The sequence below is a fragment of the Sphaerodactylus townsendi genome, linkage group LG11, assembly GCF_021028975.2.
Source record: "Sphaerodactylus townsendi isolate TG3544 linkage group LG11, MPM_Stown_v2.3, whole genome shotgun sequence".
NCBI classification, from domain to species: Eukaryota; Metazoa; Chordata; class Lepidosauria; order Squamata; family Sphaerodactylidae; genus Sphaerodactylus; species Sphaerodactylus townsendi.
This window is the reverse complement of record NC_059435.1, coordinates 26,291,030-26,309,811: the sequence shown is the minus strand read 5'-3', so window position 1 is coordinate 26,309,811 and position 18,782 is coordinate 26,291,030. Positions and strand designations below refer to the sequence as shown.

At 43.8% G+C, this 18,782-nt stretch overlaps 1 protein-coding gene across 5 annotated transcripts in view; it reads right to left on the bottom strand.

Moving 5' to 3' along the window:
- Positions 1–18,782, bottom strand: part of LOC125440814 (myosin VIIA and Rab interacting protein) — a 357,602-nt gene that overhangs the window by 178,735 nt on the left and 160,085 nt on the right. For 2 of the 5 annotated variants that reach the window (XM_048510827.1, XM_048510831.1), the window contains exon 1: positions 2,599–2,818. The exons of 1 other annotated variant lie outside the window; for it this stretch is intronic. The gene's annotated coding sequence lies outside the window, so the exon portion shown is untranslated. Of the gene's footprint in view, positions 1–2,094; positions 2,203–2,598; positions 2,819–2,846; positions 2,973–18,782 lie in introns of those variants that run through there. 2 more of the 5 variants (XM_048510828.1, XM_048510829.1) reach the window with 2 other exon arrangements.

Sequence of the window (18,782 nt, the reverse complement as noted above, 5' to 3'; positions counted from 1 at the left end):
ATCCCTTATAAATAAAGGAAAATACTTAAAGAACTTTATTTGTTCATCATACAATGGCTGGGGTGTGGAAACTGCTTCCATGCCCATAACTGTACAAAGGGGAAACTTTCAAAATTTAACTACCAAAGCAGTAGTTAATACTACAGTCAACACTAATTGTTAATAAATAATTTACTTTAAGGGGTATGAGGGGAAACGATGCATAAAAGGTTGATAGAAGGGCAATGCTTTCTTTGCCAGATTTTTTACTATGTAATGGTCTCATTCATACTTTCAGGCAATCCAGTATGAAATAGAAGCCACTACACCAAGAACCTCAGTCGCCAACAGTTCTCTGGGGTGTTTCCCATCTGAACAAACCTGTCTCAGGGAGCAGCCATCTGTCAAGTATGCAATACGACATATAAAATCAACAAAGCTACCTGCTGCTTTCTACTGGGATTTTCTTGTGACATATCCCTTATTAGTAAGGGCCCACTGGAAATCTGAGTATTTTGGATGAATCTGGGACATTCAACAATGAGTTCAATGATTTTATTGTGCTACAATTTAAAGAAATATTTAAGTTATTAATAGAAAGCACATCCAGATTAATTGTTCAGCGTCACATCTGTCAGTTCCTACTGCATTAAACAAGCATGACTTTTGACGCTTGAAGGAGTCACAGAGAAATCAGCAACCTCATCAAGAACAATTTGAAACCTGCAGATAGTTAATAAACATGCAGAGATCTTATTGGGCTTTGTGAACTAATTACTCTCCTAGTACCTAACAGAGAATTTTCAAAGGAACAGTACTGAAGTGTAGCAAATGCAACAAATTCAACTATCACACCCAAATGGTTTTATTGAGCTTAGCACATGCACTGAAATAACCAGCATAAAAGTGATGCCCTTGGACTGGATCAGGTGCTTCTGTTGAAATAAAGCTCCTTGCCTTCTCCATGACAAATCTGACAGCCAGGGTGGAAAGGGAAAGAAGTGCATGTTTGCTTTAAACACCCACACAAGATATTAATCAATACAATTCCATCAGGCATAGTTCTATTCCCCAGGATACATTTAAGAGGCCAGCTACACTTTGAAGTATTTTGCTTCATTTACATTCCAGTTTGCTTACATTAATGTAAAAATAAACCTCAGCGTAGCAACACTGTTCTCTTTAATTAATTTACCGAAGACAACTTAACTACAACCAGATGGTATTTTTTCTATAATTACAATGCACTGGCTGTCCTTAAGTTATAGAAACACATGCTCCTCCGGTGCTTTTGAGGAGAGCTTTGGCATAATGTGCTAGCAAAGAACGCAGCACCATGTATATATAGCATGTTATAGCGATCATAGGAATTTAATACAAATCCATAGGAATTTAATACAAAAGAAAATATTGTGCTGCCTTTTCATTAATTTTTTTTAACAGCAGTTACTTGTACTTGCGGAACAATGTTCCAATAAACCTGCCAAACTATCTAAGCCACTAATCCAAGCTAAATAAATCTCATTAGCACTTTCATGTAAATAAATCAAATTACTGGAACAGCAGCACCAAATATTTGACACTGGTAATGCATTTTCCACACATAAAAGCAGCCTATAAGTGCGTTGGATTTGTAGTCTTAATAACTGCAATACAGCAGTAAAACCAACTTTTACTACACCCTTGAGAGTATTTGATCTTTGACACAGACCAAGTGGGACACAAACACACAAGTGCAAACCTTAGATTGAGCCAATAACACAGGCAAAGGCAAGAATCAGGGGGAAAACAATAGATACAATATCTTAGCAGTGTCCATTGTCCTTTAGGGCTAAGAGATACCAGCATAAATCTGCAATCCCTTGCACACTTCCCAGAGTATAACCCCTACTGATCATGCACTTCCAAATACACATGCCTAAGTGTGGCATGAACATCTTTCAAACAATCTGCACCCTCTCTCTTTTTCCCAGGCTTATTTAATCTCTCCCTCTCTTCCTCTGCCTTGTGCTCCAGTCTGCTCTCAGTTCTAAATCTACCTCCTTACTTATTTCCACATCAAGGTGGGGTGTCATTCAGTCCCCCTCACCCCCCATGCCCCAGCAGAGGACTGACCTGCAAGAACAGCGAACGGAAAGGAGCTGAACCGAATCCAAAACACCGCGGGCAAAGAAGTGAGAAAAAGACGGTCCGTTCCTACGCCTCCTCCCGAATTCCCCCCGGGCACCCTGCTCTGGCAGCTCGCGGAAGCCAACGCGACCTCTACTGCGCCAGATCCAGCTCCCAAGATTGGCATAGGACGGAGGAGGCACGCTGGATCGGGGCAGGGTGCAAGGGAGCGAGCCGTTGCATCAAAATCTCCACCCTGCCACAGAGCCGTGCCCCTTGCCCCTGCAGCGGGCGCCGCATTAGAGACGCCTGGCAAGCAGGCACCGAGGGGGGCAGTTGTCAGTATCACGCCCTGGCCAGAGATGCGCCAAAATGGAAGCTGGCACGCAACTTGACCCCGACCCGTCCGCCCCCCCGCCCGGACTGCTTCAGCGCCCCACTCCCGCCTGGAGAGGGAGAGACCAGAGAGCCAAACAACTCCCGGGGCTGCGAGGAGAGAGAGCAGCCCACCTCCAGCCTTGGCGGCTGCGTCTCGGGAGCCTCCTCCCGTGCTGGAGCAAGAGTCCCACCAGGGGACCAGCCAGGCGAGCGACCCCCGCCGGTCCCTCCTGGCAGCTGTCGGGAGAGCGGCCAGCTGGCGCCCTTCTCAGCCTCAGGCGGCGGCTCCGGTTCTCTTCTGCGGGCTGCCACGGAAGGGCCGGGCAAGAGAGGTGCATCCCCGTCCCGCCATCCCTGTCCCGCGTCCGCCGCCACCTCACCTGGCTAAGTCTCCGGCCGCCCAATCAGAATCACGTGGCGGCTCCCGAGGGATCGAGGCACGAGCCGGGGCGCTCGCGCGCTCTCAGGAGCTCTCCAGCCAGCCGCGGGGGCTCCGGCTCCGCTTCTCCGAACGGCAAGAGGAGCGAGCGCGCACGCGCACTAGCTGGCTCGCGCGCGCTCTCCCGGCCCGTGGCGCGCGCCCTGCAGCTTTGCAATAAGGGGGCGAGGGGTGGACGCGCTTCAGCTACTGTCCTCCTGCAGGAGCTGCCCGGCGCACCCGGTGTCCTTAAGGAAGGGGTGGGGTTTAGATAAAACCAGGACATCTCCTGGCAGGGAACACTAGAAATAGATTGGAATGCCCTGGAATGTGGGACAAGGAGGACGGGGCAATGGGGCATGGGCAGAGTGCCATGCCACCACCGCCACCCCTTGGTAGTCATCACAGATTGGATGTCTAACCACTAGACCATGACTGGAAAAAAAAAATTCCTGGAGGTTGGTGATCCTGTAGCAAAAATGCTATACTCATAAAAATCCAAATCCAGGAATTTTCCAAGCCAGAATTGTTCAAAAGCTCAAAGCAGCACACAATCCCCTATTAAACCAAAGGTAAAAAAGGAAAACCAAAGGGAAAAAAATCCTAAATCCCACCACAAGACAGCAAATCCAGGTTTTCCCTTGTTTTAAAAATGGCAATAATGATGCTGTGGGAATCAGGGAAGGCATCTTCAAGCCCTTGGTATTTGCAAAATGATTGCTGACTGTCAGCAGGTCAGCAGGCAGCAGGGAGACTCCTAGCAGTTGGCAGAATCAGCTTTTCACAATGAGTTGGGGACAGTAGCTGCAACATCTTTGGAGTTGTGACTTCCTAAAAAGAACAGCATATTCTCCTTGGAAGGAGGACAAGGAGGTGACTGATTGGTTCTCACACAGTACCGGTATTAAACTAGATTAGCAAATCAAACAAGCCTGTGTTACTGACTGTTGTGGCTGCTTATAAATTGTTCACAGTGTTTGTCTTGTGTACATTTGAACTTGACATAAAAATGCCACAAACAACCTCTTGGACCTTATAGCTTTTTGAGCTCACTATTTATTTTTCTTAAACGTTGTTCTCTATGTGGCTATCGACAATGATTATAATTCATGCAATAAAGGTGTTTGAAATGCCACTACATGCTCTTTAATTTTATATATATAAAACACTTTTAATATATATGACATATATATATATATAACACTTTTAATTTTCAATGTGCTTTTCAGTGTTTAAAAGGCAGTAATTTGCCTCAAACCATAAAACTAAGAGCCCAAGTAGACATGCTGGAATCCTTATGATAGTTGCTGCCTTTTTAAATTGATTTTTAAAATGCTGCAAACTTGCCACTATTGTTCCCTCTTATGTGACTTTCAAGTGTTGAAACAACCCCAGTAGGGGGATGTGGCCATTTTGGCACTTGAGAAGGTGCGGGGCAGGGGGCAACAAAAGCACCTCAGCCCAGGATCAAGCCCTTGGATCATTTTAAAATGGAGGTGGTATCCCCAGGGCTGCCACAAGGTGTCTGTTACATCTAGTCTGTCCCTAAAAGAGCTGGGATTTGAATATCCATCTTGCAAATTAGACTTTCCCTGGTGATCTCCCTGCAGAAATTATCTGGGAGGTTCTTTGGTAAAGATTGTTCTTGTTTCCAGTATAGGCCATGTTTTCACATTTCTCTCAGCTCGGAACATGGCGGCTGTTTCCCTATCAAATGACTGTGGCTCTAGTGCCAGACATTGACAAAAATTACCACCAATAGTCTGGTAAGTGTGAAGAATAGAATTCCTTTTTCATACTGTGACAATCTGAGGTGCAACATATATGCAAAATCACTGTCTTTAGATGTTTGTCACAAATGAACTGAAAGCACATTTGTTGCTTCTGGGCCTACACTGCCCTTAATGCCCCAAATGTAATTAACATATAAGTGTTTAAAATGCAATAATTTCTTATCCTTCGTTCAGACTCTTCTAACTTAGAAAAGTTTATGCCCAAATAAATTTGTCATTCTTCATGGCACCACAGGCCTGTTTGTTGTTTTCACTGAAGAGCTTTATGATACTGGAATATACTTAGACTTGATACATCAAGTTGCAAGTCAAACTTTTATTTTCCTTCTTCAGCTGGTTCACAATGTATTGTATTCTGGAACACTGACTCATATCTGAAAATATTTTTTTTATTAAAAGGACACAACAAACAGAAGAAAATGTGGTTATCAGGATGGGAGACCAAGAGATGATTTGGGGGTTTTCTAATTTTATCTTCTTCCTCTTGCTTATCTACAGTGGCAACCAAGATATCAGCTCTTATCCCCACTGTCCCAAAGCCCTCTTCTCCTTCACTAAGTTTACTTTATATTATTAGCAAGGAGGGAGACCAGAAGCAAGAGAAAGCACAGAGTGATTTATGAGATAGCCAAGTGTTCCCCAGCACGAAACGATTGTGATAAAGCAAGAGGAGACCTTATGTTCCAGGGACAATAAATTCTGTGTTATACCTAGCCAGTAGATTTTAAAAGAAAAAACCACATAACCAGACTTTTTCACTATTGCAACATATAGCCAACAATTAGCAGATTTTACCTGGTGTGTTATATTCTTTGTAGCCACTATTAAGCTGAGAAAATATAGGGAATATTTTTTCCATATTTGGAACTACTAACAGTGGAAAGGCAAAAAGCTGTTGGAAGAGTCTGACATAATGTTGAAAAAAATGTGCACTAAACTTCAGTAATTGATCATTAATACATAGCGATCAAAATTTACACTTAATTGGGAATCAAGTAGTACAATATACAAAGATGTTATGCTGAATCACTGAGATTTAAATTACCAGTAAGAAAAATTCTATTAATTTTCAATACCAGTAACTAAAATTGGTTTAAATTGACTTCAGTTGGAGTACTGTTCTTCATAAGGCTGAAATCAAAAAAATAAAATAAAATTTGCATCTTTCTTGCTTCTCATGCCTCTTCAGCTGGAATTTCTGAAGTATTTAAAAATTCTCTTTTTAGTATCTTGTATTGTAGTAATGGACAAAAGAAGCTGAGATGCTAATTTATAAACAAAGCAGGAGTTCCTTCACCTGCACCATTCTCTCTTCATTTCATGATATGGGATATATTTTCAAATACCATCTCTACCATCAGATCACATATCACCTCTTTTATTAAAAACAAAAAAAGGTGTGTGTTTTTCTCCCTTACTTCCCTGCCTTTCAATCAGTTATAGAAATAGCTGTGGAGTAAGAAAACAATATAACTGTGCCTGGTGAGCAAATTTGCCCTATGGCAGCAATAGGGGGAGCTGATGTGATGAGTCCCTCGACTCAGCTGCTGGAAGATGGGCAAATCCTAAAAATTCTTGTTCCAGTAGAATGCATGGGTTTCAGATGTCTTATGCTAGACTCAAAGACTTTTCACATGTTATGCATTGAGAAACACTTCCTATTGTGAGTTTCAGGTGTGCAGCCTAACCTTAACTCCCAGATACCAGCAACACTAGTGCTAGTGCAGCAATGGTAGAACCAGTCTGTATATTGTGCATTCCCAACACAGCCAAAATATGTACAAAAAAGAGACAAGCCTGAGAGTAAACCCATTACATGAGAGTCCACAGCAACTCACTAAATTATGACCATCATAAATAGAAAAAAAACCCCAATGTTATCGTAAATAGACCCACATGACATCATCTCCCTTGACTATCATTAATAGAAGCACATGCCTTCCTGGTGTCATACTGCCCAGTGGCGTAACTAGGCAAACTGCAGCCCTGGACAACCCGGGTGAGTCATGGCGATGGCTGACTTACTGCTCGGAAGAGATGTGATTGACAGCAGGCTTCGCTTGTATTCTAAGTTATAACCATGGCTTAGAAGTATGGTGGTAGAAGGGGAAATAGTGTTTTCATTCTGCATGACTTCTACAGGAGCATTTTAACTTATGCCAGGCTTGTTTCTAGAAGTGGGCTGGAAAAGCTTGGGATCCTGATTAAGCTCCACTCATCCCCAATGCCGCCCATTTCTAATCTGGCATAATGCCTGTGTGGCCCCCTCTCCACCATGGTGTCAGCCTACTTCCCGTTTGCAAGAGCCGTGGTGTCAGCCTACTTCCGTATGCAATCCTAAACAATTTACAGTATGGCCTCCTTGATCTAGAAGTTCATTCCACTAGTCAACCTAGTTCTGCTTTCCTGTCTCTTCCCCTGCCTTAATGGATGAAGTAAGACAATTGTTCCCCTTTTTATATGTCTGACAACTTTTACATTTCCCTCCACTCTTTTTCTTTTAACCTAACTGTACCTGCACCCCCAAAATGGGTTTCCTTCCAGACTTTTTTGATCTTCCCAATTCTCTTCTGAATTCTTCTTCAGTTTGTCATTATTGTGGCCTACAGATCCATCCTGAATGTAACTGAAAGGAGAACAGCACAACTGGCAACGTCTGACTGGCCACTGGGGTGGATGGGGAATTCAGTGCAATGTAAACTCATTATCCAGGCTGATTGTTGTTTTTACAACCCAAGAGTTACAGCTATTCATAAAACTGGCTTGTAATAAATGGTAGTACCTACTAGCATTACTATGATGGAAACAGCAAAGGCCAAAATTAATTTGCTGCATCACTAAGCACATGGTGATGCAATAGCCATACCTTAAAATATTTAAAGAGATTAAAATATTTAATGTTCTATCCTCAAAAATCAGATATTGACTATATTGCGTATACCAGAGACCTCAAACTTCCCCAATTCAATTTTTGTATAGTCACTTCCAATCACTATATGATCTAGTATGGTAAAGATGGATGAATGGTATGACTCTTCTGCAGTATTTATCTGCATGAAGTACACTTAAGATGGGCTATGCTGAATCAATCCAGAAGTGAATTCAACGTCTTGTCTTCAACAGATACCAGAGAAAGAGCTTGAGGAACCTCATAAACAGACAAAAATTCCCCCTGCTGATTGCCTAACCTCTAAGCATCTAGTAAGAAACATACTATTTCTAAACATGGAAATTAAATGTAAACATTAAGGCTAATATCCATTAATCTTTACCATAAACCCCCTCCTCCCAGCCATGTTTCCTTTGTAGGGAAAAGATTTCAACTGCTTTTGTGTGTGTTTGTATGTGCATATGCTCCCTCTCTAAAGAACACAGTATACAGGTCTGGTCAACTCTAATAATTGCTGCATCAAAAATTTGCACAAAATCTACAAGTACCCCTATTTTTTACCCAGTGACAGTAAAAATGGCAGGGGTGGTGGATAGTGTCAGCAGAAAAAAAAGCATAAGAAGATATACTTTTATACTTTTTTTTCTCTACTTCAGTCTTCCAGTTCAGTCTATAGCAGTGGTGGCGAACCTATGGCACGGGTGCCAGAGGTGGCACTCAGAGCCCTCTCTGTGGGCATGCGCAAATAGAGTCCCCCCCCCACACACACACACACACATCTAGGCTGGCCTGAATCACTGGGCTCGATTATTAGCATTAAACTTAAGACCTAGTTTTGGGGAAGCAGTGTAAGTAACCCTGTTAAGCGCTGTTAAACCCCACTGATTTTCATACGAAGAACTAAAGTGCAATCCTTTACCTGGGAGTAAGCTCGGTTGCTGGCAATGGGGCTTGCTTCTGAGTAAACCCTCCTAGGGTCGTGATTTATCCTTTGGAAGAGTTGCACGGTTGCTTCAAAGCAAAGCCACCAGCTACCACCAAGCTTCCTCCCAAGTAACGTGTGCCTCGGAGCCAACTGTTTTTTCTAAACTAAAACCTCAGTATTCGGGTTACATTGCTTTGCGATAAATAAGTGGGTTTTGAATTGCAATTTGGGCACTCTGTCTCGAAAAGGTTCGCCATCACTGGTCTGTAGCATCTGCAGCTCCATTCTGCCAAACAGAAAAGAATAATAGAAGTAGCCATCCCATTTAATTCTGCCCTAATTCCTGCCATTTGCAGAGGACTCTGCTCCTTTTGCATTTGTTGGTACTTTCCTTAATAAGTAGCATACATTTTATCTGCGTTCCTCTTTAGGCATCCTGAAAAGATTTGATTCTTATCTCAACATCTTAATACCCTCATTTCTGAAGTTTGCTAGTTTGAATTTAAATTGGATTATTTATCTATTTATCTACTTACTTACTTACTTACTTACTTACTTACTTACTTACTTACTTACTTATGGGATTTCTATACTGCCCAATCCCCAAAGGGCTCTGGGCAGTGTACAACATGGATTCCACATACAGTATATAAACAAAACCCCATTAAATTAAAATGTAAGTTTAAAAGTTTAAATATTTAAAACGCAGCAGTAATTCAGTAAAATGGCGTCAGCAATACCCCAGATTAAACCCTCGCCAAAAAGGGGGAACAAGACAGTAACAAAAGTGGGTCCCCTAGATGACAGGGGGACTCCGAAAACAGGAGGAATAGAGTAGAAGGGGCACCTAATCAGCGGCTGGGCACTCCAAAAGCCCGGTGGAACAACTCAGTCTTACAGGCCCTGCGGAATTCACCAAGATCCTGCAGGGCCCGGACAGCTGGAGGGAGAGTGTTCCACCAGGCAGGGGCCAAGGCTGAAAAAGCCCTGGCCCGAGTGGAGGCCAGCCGCATCATTGAGGGGCCAGGAAATTGGCCTCTGCTGAACGCAGAAGCCGAGTAGGGACATATGGGGTAATGCGGTCCCAAAGATACGAGGTATTATGCTGAATTTTTACATAACTTCTCATATACGTTGAATGTAATAGCATTACAGCTTCTGCTCCCAGATGTTCACTTAGATCCCCCCCTCCCTCATCTCAACCCCACCAAGGAACAGGGGTGTGTATTCTACAAAGCTGAACTGAAGGAAGCCGGAAAATACCTTATGGGTATTTTCCAGCTTTTTTCCCCAACTCCCCAAAATGGCACCTTTAAACAGGCAAACCCCCCTTTTTTATTATTAGGACTTTTAAAAAGAGACAGACAAAAACAACAACAAGCCGGGAAAGGAAGGGCTCCCAATTTCCTCTGTGCCAAATATTCTGTTGACAGATTTTACAATATGATTCCACAACAGCATAGTTCCATGTTCAGTGCTGTGTCCATTTTAGAAATTAATCTGACAATGTCACAAAATTCACATCAAGCGTTGCAAATTTAAAGACAGAAATTACATTGGTATAATCAATCATTTGGTGTTAACATCTTATCTAGTTTGGTCGTTATGTTAAATTGCCTTTATGAAAAAAATATCTTTGGATGCATTTTTCCCGAGTTAATAGTTATAAAAATGCAAGGAGTCTGGTTTTTCTTTTTGCAGTTAGTCTTTTTCAGTTGCAGCATTTTCCTGCGCAACATAACCCAATTACAAACATGCCTGAAAAAAAATCTCTGTAATGCAGGCACATTTTTTTTTAAAAAAAATCAATATTTGCCTCGGTAGAACAAACATTCAAAAATACAATCTCCCATATTGTCTGAGTGGAGAAAAAGTTAGTTGAGATCCCTTAGAAGTAAATACAGATTTGACTAGTTCCAAAAACCTGCACTGGAAGAAACATATTTGCAACCTCCAATTGCACATCTTACATGATTAGCAAATTTAATGGCAAAAAGGGTCTAAAGTGTAGCGTAGTTTCCTGCATTCAAGGCAAGTTGGATCTCAAATTTTCCACACAATAATTCTCCATGCCAAATGCTAAATCACTTTTGAGACAACAGGAAAATTAACTTTCCAATATGACGGGGGTTGCTATTCAAGACAATATTTAAAACGTCTCTCTGAGCATATCCAAAAACCCTTCGACGCATGTTTGGATTTTTTAAATAAAGAGGTAATAAAAATTTATTAAACTCTGGGATCATTTTCATAAAACTTTAGAGCACACTCAGAATATGACCTTTTCTGTAAGTAAATATCCAGATGTTCTTTGGTGATCAGCATTACCTTGAGCATGTAAGAAAGGCCCCAAGAGCTAAGCACTGACTCGTCCCTTCCTGCATTCCCTCTTGTGATCTCTGTATTTTCATAGAATCAACCTTGCAGTCAAATAGCCATCTAGCCTCTGCTTAAAAACCTCCAAAGAAGGAGAGCCCATCACTTCCCAAGGAAGCCTGTTCCAGCGAGGAACTACTCTGTCAGAAAGTTCTTCCTAATGTTTAGCTGAAAACGCTTTTGATTTAATGTCAAAGTATTGGTTCTGGTCTGAGCTTCTGTGACATCAGAAAACAACTCCTTACCATCTTTATGACAGCCCTTCAAATACTTGAAGTTGACTATCATACCACTTCTCAGTCATCTCCTCTCCAGCCTAAACATTCCCAGTTTCTTCAACCTTTGGAGCAGCAGTGGCGTAGTGGTTAAGAGCAGGTGTACTGTAATCTGGAGGAACCGGGTTTGATTCCCCGCTCTGCAGCCTGAGCTGTGGAGGGTTATCTGGGGAATTCAGATTAGACTGTACATTCCAACACACGCCAGCTGGGTGACCTTGGGTTAGTCACAGTTCTTTTGAGCTCTCTCAGCCCCACCTACCTCACAGGGTGTTTGTTGTGAGGGGGAAGGGAAAGGAGTTTGTAAGCCCCTTTGAGTCTCCTATAGGAGAGAAAGGGGAGATATGAATCCAACTCTTCTTCTACTCTTCTTCTTCACAGCACTCGGTTTCCAGACCTCTTACCATCTTCATTGATCTCCTCTGGGACACTTTCCAGCTTGTCAATACCCAAAACGGAACACTAACCAGGCCATCACTCATGTGATCTGGCCATTATACTTCTGTTGATATAGCCCCAAATCACATTTGCCTTTTTAGCTGCATCACACTGCTAACTCCTGATCACTGTACGGTCTACTAAACATTCAAACATCCACACTGCTGACTCATAATCAGTGTATGGTCTTCAAACATATTACTGCCAAGACCAGTCTCCCCCATCCTATAATTATTCATTTGGTTTTTCCTGACTCAACACAAAAATTTACATGTATCTGTTGAAATTCATTTTGTTAGTTTTAGCCCAATTTTCCAGATATGTCATGCATTTAATCTGCAAATAGCTGATTCAAAATAGGCTTTTAAAAACTGGAATAGTAAAGAAATTCTTTGTTGGTTGCAACAGAAGAAGGTCAATTAAAAATAACTTGTAATTTCATGGTTCAAGCACATATTCTGCAGTGATTTTTTTACACTGGAAAATAAATATACTGACTTGCAATTCAATTTTACAATTGAAAAGTAAGTGTCTGTGAGTGTGACACATTCACACTGAGTGAAAGGTTAAAAGTAAATGGTAGTTTAATTGCTAGCATTGTGAACATTATTTCTTTTAACAACTATTTAGAATTAATAAATACATAAAGCATATAAAGTAACAGAAAATAGGCCTGTCTCTGAAAACGAAATGCAGAAAGGAGAGTCCATAATGGAATTCTTCCACAGACCACAGATACATTCAGGCAAGTAGATGGTCATGCTTTGAGAAGGTTGCCAAAGGTTTCAAAGAATACAGACTGAAAATAAGGACATATTTCAGCTCATGTGATATAACATGGAAAATGTTGTCTAAAAAATTAATTGTGCATAGTAACAATGCCTTTGGGTTAATGTACCGGGGATAAATGGTGCCCAGGGACATGACCACCTCACCGCCCACCCATACCCCATACCCCACTTACGGAAGCCAGCAGGAAGGCCGGGGAAAGGGCAGGGCTTGGGGGTGACTTGGACAGGTGCCACAGTAGCAGGCCGACTCCTGGGCCAGCCTGTGCCGCAGCACCCACCTGGGCTGCCTGCCATGGTGCCCTGCCTCCCTGAAGGTGGGCTTCTGCACCCCCAGGGCCTGGGGGAGAGCAAAAGCCAGCCTGCAGGGAGAGCGGGGCACCGTGGGGGTGGCCCAGGTGGGTGTTGTGGCCACCCACTGCCAAACCCCACCCCCACCTCCCTGCAGACCGGCTTCTGCCCTTCCCAGGGCCCAGGGAGGGGAGGAATTGACCTGCAGGGAGGCCAGGAGCGGGGCAGGTCTTGCTGGTGGGCGACTCAGGCGCAAGCCATATTTTCATCATATGGGGGGCACCCGGCACCCCCACATGACGAAACGGCATGCACCTGGGGACATGGGATACCCCAGGTCCCTATTAGCGGTACACCACTGGAGTACAAAAAGCTGGATGAGGAGTCCGGCTATTTTAGATTTTATTCCTTTCTTTTCAGTAGAAAAGAACAGTGGATAACGTAATGATGGAAGGCATAATGGGAGAACAGCATGAATGGCATGGAATCTGAGATCCTGAAAAAAGTAAAGGGAAGAGAGTGGGGGGGTGAGACCTCCACCCCCTCACCTGCCCCAGGAGATGGCAAGCCCCACCAAAGGCATCCTGTGCCAGCAAGTTGTAACCAGGGAAGTTGCCTGTCAGGTTGCAGCAGGACGTGGCCCAGGAAGAGTTAATCAACTCTCAGCAGCATGTTCAGCTGCAGAAGCCAACCCACCTGAGTTTGTCCCAGAGATGACAATGGGACAGGAAGTACTGACCTTCTCAGAGGAGGTCAGGTTGGGTAGCCAGCTATTTAAAGAAGTTCGGGGGAAAGGACCAGTGAGCTCACAACTCCAGTGCAAGTATCTATTGTCCCAGGGGCTTATTACTCCCAGGGCTGGACTGGGGAGGGAGGATGGGCTGTGCCCAGGGCTGGTCCTCCCTGGGGAAGCATTTAAAGGGCATACCTAGCAGCAGCCAGGAAAGAACAGCAGGGCCCATTCCAATGCAGCTGGGGTGGGAAGGAGAGGAGTTTGGATTTACACATAGCTTTTCTCTCCTTCCCTTCCATTCCTCACAACAGACACCTTGTGAGGTAGGTGGAACTAAGAGAGTTTTGAGAGAATTGTGACTAGGCCAAGGTCACACAGCAGGCTTAATGTGCAAGAGTGGGGAAATAAATCCAGTTCAGCAGAAAAGAGTCTGCCGCTCATGTGCAGGAGTGGGGAATTGAACCTAGTTCTGCAGATTAGAGTCCACTGCTCTTAGCCACAATATCACATGGGTAAATGGCAGAGTGGGAAAACTGGGTGAAAAGGAACCCCCGCCCCTTACCCTATCTGAAGCTCTATCCTGGAGCCTTGCCCAACTAAAAGCAACCTTAGAGTTGGCGGGTGAGACAGACCTGGACTCAAACCTGACGGCAGCAGAACCTAACATGGCAAAATATCAACATTTGATCCCAAAAAAGTAGAAAATGAATTCATTCTAGCAAAAGTGCGTGCAGGTAGTTTTTCAAGCATATTCAATACATTCACAGTATTGTCAAGCAATGACTTAGTAAATTAATGAGCCTTTGCCAATCTAATGATATAGCAGTTTCATACTACCCAGTGTAACTTCCAATAGAGTGTTTTTCAATGGAGCCACTTCATACATCACTTTCCAGTCATCATGTGCTGGGCAGTCAAGTGATGTGTGAACCAGCCCAAAGGCAAATTAAATCAATGAGACATATTAGTGATGACCACATCCTGTTCCATTACTTTTAATTAACTGTGCTAAATATCTCTAAGCAGAACCCCATAAAACACTGAACTGAACAAATAGTTGTTGTAGACAACTAGTGAAAGAAAGAAAGAAAGAAAGAAAGAAAGAAAGAAAGAAAGAAAGAAAGAAAGATAGAAAGATAGAAAGATAGAAAGATAGAAAGAAAGAAAGAAAGAAGAGTCTTGCAGTACCTTAAAGTTTAACAGATTTTCTATTGCATAAGCAGTCATGGCATGGGCTAGAGCAGGGGTAGGGAACCTGCGGCTTGAGAGCCGCATGCGGCTCTTCTGCCCTTGCACTTTCGACTCCCGCGAAGGCGGGCAGCTGGATCCCATCAACGCCTTGCCCTGCGAAGTCAGCAGGGCAGGCGCACCAATTGCCCGCGGCCGGCTTCCCCTCCCGCCCACCTTCTTTGAAGGCGGGTAGTTACTTCCGGCGGCTGGCTGGAATGAGCTGCTGGTATCCGCGCACCCACCCTGCGGGCAGCGGCAGGGTGGGCGGCATCCATGCGCTTCTCAGAATGAGTGGAGTAAAAGGTTAAAAAACCCAATATATACAGTGTTATCTTTATTTTAAATGTCAAAAATTATTTGCGGCTCCAAGTGTTTCTTTTCCCGTGGAAAACGGGTCCAAATGGCTCTTTGAGTGTTAAAGGTTCCTTACCCCTGGGCTAGAGGCTACTTCATCAGAACACATAAAAGTTTATGCTACAGTAAATTTGGTAGTCTTTAAGGTACTACGAGATTCTCTTTTATCTTTTGTATTATCAACAGTGAATCAACAATATGAGTATAGGCTATATTCATCTAGATTGCTATTTTTCCATTTTCCATTTAAAGTTATTGAACAGATCTGAAGGATTTCCAAAGAAAGCAAAAACAAATTTCCCCCAGTAATTTTAGATCCTAGCAGAAGACAAGTAGTAAATCTTCTATCTAGTCTGCTTTGTTGTGTAGCGGAAAAAATCCAAGTGTGGCAGCTGTGGTTGTGACAGTTGCATAGCAAGAATTCTCTCTCACTTACTTTTTGGCAATGCTAGACAACAAGCCATGTCGTAAAAAGGGAGGCTTGAAGGTTCTTTGCAATATTGTTTGAAATGTCTATTGCAGAAATTCCCAGAAGCTTTAATTAGAATCAATGCGCCATTGTGTTAGACACTATGCAAACACTTGCAAAGATATTTTGAATGTTCCTGAGAGCTTATATGTCATGAACTGCTCTAATTCTCTTCTCACATTTGTATAATTTATTCAATCCATTCTGTTCTAATAAGGGGGGGGGGGGAAACCACTATTTAACTCACTCCAGAAATCCCAACTCACACTGGTAAAGAGCTGGTTTTGTCAATATATGCAAAAAATAATCTTATTGATTTAACGGACCCAATCTCTCTAAGGACTGGCCTGGGTTTGTTCTTTTTGCAAAACTGTCTTGTATGCTAATATTTGGATTTGGAATCTTTAGATATTAATGTTACACATGGGTAGTTTAGAGCTTTTATCTGACAGCAACAAGCCCCAGGCAGCCATTTCTTTGGTTGGCTGCATGAGAAAAGAACAGGACAGGGTTACTGATGCTCATATAGAGCCCTGCCTGGGGGAGGGGGCAAAAGGGCTTGTGGGATTGGTGCCCCTTGCATTGGCGTGCTTGATTACCCCTTACCCTAGCAGAAACTGTCAGTGTGTAGCAGCTGCCAGCTTCCCCTGGCACTGGGACACTGGCTCTGTGCCAGTGTCCCAGCACCCCTGCCACCTCTTGGAGCAGCAGGGGTGGGCCAGGGGCATGGCCAGGGGAGCAGCTGACATTAATTGGCTTCTTCCTGGCTATTTGCCAGGTTATGCTGGCATCAGGAAATTAAGCCTATTCAGCCCCATAGAGGCTGCTTGGCAAAGGGGAGGCTGCTTTGTTTTGCCGAGCCACCGTGTACCTTTCGGGAAGCCTCCCATAGAACAGTGAGGGTGGCGCCAGTTATGGAGATACGCAGCCGTCCACCTCACCACTTGGATGGGGCTGCCTGCCTTCGAGAGTAGCATGTTCTTCCCCTTTCAAGTTAATAGAGCCCCGCAGATCTGAGCACTCTACCATGCTTGGGTTCCCAAAGCATCCAGTTCTCCATTAGACTGCAGATGGGTAGCTGATATATCAGCAGTGCAGTCTTAAACAGAGTTATGTCATTTTACGTTCATTAGCTTCAATGGTTAACTCTGCTAAGGATTGCACTGCAGCCTACGAAAATCAGAAGCATAAGTTTGACCTGATTCGAACCACTACGGGATGCCTCACTGGAGAGTCACAACATGCAAATAGAGGGAGTGGGGAAGAACAGGCTGTTGCTGCTGCAAAGTAGCATGTGATTGTAATGTATGGTCCACGGTCACCACTTTAACTAATCAAAGCTATAAGAGCTGGTATTTCAGACACTGAGGGAACTAGGTGGCGCATAGTTGACTATGAAGTAACCATAACTGGCGGCAGGCCGTGACAGTAGCGTAAGGTATAGATTTTTTATGGGAGATTGGAGTTCGGGGGCAGGGTACCCCCACCCACCCCTAAGAGCATGGCCATGCAACCCAAAGGCAATGACTCGGTCTCAGTGGTTATAAAAGCAGCTCTCTGATGCCAGAGACAGCAGACTCCCCTGTCCCCCTGCCCCCCTCCCCAGCTGGGCTCCCAGCCGGCAGCCAGCAGTCTCTTCTGCCCTCCCCTCCGGGCAGAGGTGTAGCTACGGAAAATGAAGCCCAGTGCAAAATCTGAGTTTTGCGCCCCCCACCCCACCCCATGAGCGGCTGCTGTGATATTGGAATCCACCCCCAAACAGCATCATTTTCAATGGTGTTTAAACTAGGGAGCCCAGATTCTCCTTTTAAATCCACCTTAAAGGGGGAATCTGGGGTCCCCAGTTAAAACAACATTGAAAGTGATGCTGTTTTGGGATGGATTATCCCCCACCCTGAAATAGCATTACTTTCAATGTTTAAACTGGGGACCTCAGATTCTCCCTTTAAATCCATGCCGAAGGGGTGCAATTTGGGGGGTGCCTGCTGTCAGGGGTGTAATTGTTAAGCTAGGAGCACCAAAATTCCTTGGTATCTTTAGGAGACTCTCCTGATGATACCACCCAGGTTTGGTGAAGTTTGGTTCAGGGGGTTCAAAGTTGTGGACCCTCAAAGGTGTAGCCCCATCTTCTATTAGTTCCCATTGGAAACAAAGGGGGATGGGGAGTCCATAACTTTGGACCCCCTGACTCAAACCTCACCACACCTGGGTGATATCATCAGAAGAGTCTCCCAAACAATCCCTGAAAGTTTGGTGCTGCTAGCCTAAAAACTGCACCCCCTGCAGGCCAAAAACTGAAAAAATACCAAAAAACCCCACAAACTGGGGGCAGAACTTCAAACATGTAATGGGGTGGGGATTGAACCCGAGAACCCCCACCATACTTACGTCCTTGGTCTGTGAAATGAACTAGCAGGTGATCAACGATCCCTGGAGAAAAAAACGTGCTTAAAACTGAGGGGAGGCAGAGAAGGGATATGCAGCAAATTCTTCAAAGCTAACCTGGAAGTGCAAGAAACAGTATCCCTTCTGAATCTTGAACTATCATTTGACCCATATTATTCTGAACAATTAATAAGGCTTTTGGTAGTTAACGAAGATATAACATTTTGCACATTTATAGTAATTCAGAACACTCAATTTGTTTACATACACAATCTCAGTATTTTTTTACAGAAGCCCTGTAAGGTCTGCAAATATTATTATCCCTTTACTGCAGATATGGGACGACTAATATGGGATGGCTTCCCGAAAGATTCCTACATTTTAAAAAAAATTGAGCTGAGGTGAGATTTTAAGCAGGGACTTCCTGTTTTGGAGCTCACACTGTTACTTGCTATACGATACCCAATCCTGACTACAGCATTATGTGGGCTAAAAGAGCAAAACTGAAGAAGTCTTCATGAGATTACAAAATAGACATCTTGAAGACTGATATGTAGAAAGACAAAGCTCTGATAAAATTGGTGACCAGGGTTGGTGATAGAAATGTCTTATAGCCCAATCCACAGGAAGCAGGGCAGTGGCGTTTCTGCCTAGGGACAGGGGGTACCCTATGTCCCCGGGCGCCCCCCATTTGGTCACGTGGGGGGGCGCCACCATTTCAGGGTCGTTTGCCCTCATTTTAAATTTTTTGAGTACTTTTCACACCACCCAGGAAGGGGCGCATTTTTAAGGCTAGCAACACCAAATTTCCAAAGAATTATCATCTAGAGACTGTCCCTGATGATACCACCCAGGTTAGGTGATGTTTGGTTCAGGGAAAACAAAGGATTATGGACCCCCTGAGAGGGTGCCCCCATTCATTGTTTTCAATGGGAGCTAACGAGAATAGAC